This window comes from Miscanthus floridulus, chromosome 14 (genome assembly GCF_019320115.1).
Source record: "Miscanthus floridulus cultivar M001 chromosome 14, ASM1932011v1, whole genome shotgun sequence".
Lineage (NCBI taxonomy): Eukaryota > Viridiplantae > Streptophyta > Magnoliopsida > Poales > Poaceae > Miscanthus > Miscanthus floridulus.
The window spans coordinates 56,506,543-56,507,973 of NC_089593.1; the positions used below are offsets into that span (position 1 = coordinate 56,506,543).

At 43.3% G+C, this 1,431-nt stretch overlaps 1 non-coding gene across 1 annotated transcript; it reads left to right on the forward strand.

Moving 5' to 3' along the window:
* Positions 1 to 918: 918 nt before the first annotated feature.
* On the forward strand, positions 919 to 1,025 carry LOC136506220 (small nucleolar RNA R71). The gene has a single exon (XR_010771443.1). It is a non-coding gene; the product is annotated as a small nucleolar RNA R71 (small nucleolar RNA).
* The last annotated feature ends 406 nt before the right edge of the window (positions 1,026 to 1,431 follow it).

Genomic DNA, 1,431 nt, shown 5'->3' on the forward strand with positions numbered 1-1,431 from the left:
TTAAGGGAAAATGGTGTTCTTGCCCCTTATACAGATGTGCAATTGTGATTTTGCCCTCGTTTTTCTAACTTTGTGATTTTGCCCTTAACTGTTCACAAGTCAACGCGATTTTGCCCCTGGTCAACATGAATTTGCCCTTGTTTTTACCATTGACCAGGGGCAAAATCACGTTGACTTGTGAACAGTTAAGGGCAAAATCATAAAGTTAGAAAAACGAGGGCAAAATCACAATTGCACATCAAAGTAGGGGCAAGAACACAAGAGCCCCTTTTATTAAAGCTATGCTGGTTCTTAATGGCAGAAGCAAAGCTATCCATTCTATTATTTATGTTCTCTAATATTTTATCATTGGTAGCTACCTTCTTAGATAATCCTTCCATAAGTCTAGATTGGCCAGCAGTTAATTCTCTCAAGGGTGGTTGATTGAATTTATTATAATTATTACCTTGAGGGTTACCTTGGTAGCTACCTTGGTAGTTTGGCCTCTGTTGCTGGTTCCATCCTTGATTCTATTGAGGACGATAGTAGTTGTTGTTGACAAAGTTCACATCCTCTTGGGTTTCAGGACAGTTGTTCCCTGAATGACTAGTGTTTCCACATACTTCACATGTCATGCGGGAATCATGAATGTGCATGACTTCTTGCTTCTCATTAGCTCGGTCCTCGAGCTTCTTCATCAGCAGGTCCATCTTGGCAGACAGCATGTCTACCTCCTTGAGTTGATGCATACCTCCACCTCTCTTACGGGTCTGAACACGTTCTTCATTCCAACCTTGGTTGGAGGCCATCTTCTCCACTAGACTTGTTGCAGCTAGAAGTGTAAGTGATAAGAATGCACCTCTAGCAGCAGCATCCATAGTCTCATGGGTGCTGTTGGTCAACCCGTGGAAGAACGTCTGAATGAGTAGCCAATTCTCCATTCCATGATGGGGACGTTCTGATATGTAATCTTGAAAGTGTTCCCATGCCTCGGGGATAGATTCATCATGTTGCTGTTGAAAACTTGAAATTCTCCCACACAGAGCATTGGTCTTGCCTGTGGGAAAGAATTTTGCTAGGAAGGTAGTGGAGCAGTTATCCCATATAGTGTTTCTATCTTTGTTGGTGTAGAACCATTGCTTCGCCTTCCCTAAGAGTGAGAATGGAAAGAGGCGAAGTAGTATGGTGTCTCTGGTCACTCCTTTGATGGTGAAAGTACTATAGATCTCCAGAAAGTGTTGGAGATGAGCACTCACATCTTCATGTGCCTTTCCACAAAACTGGCTGGCTTGCACCATGTTGATGAGAGCTGGCTTGAGCTCGAATCCATTGTCTCTTACATTGGTTTCTAGTCCAGTATGGGTGTTGGCCGTAGTTGGAGCAGAGAACTCGCAGAGAGTCTTGTTAGCCATGGCTTCAAATTCTGGTGTTAAGCTTCACCTTATCCGGTTG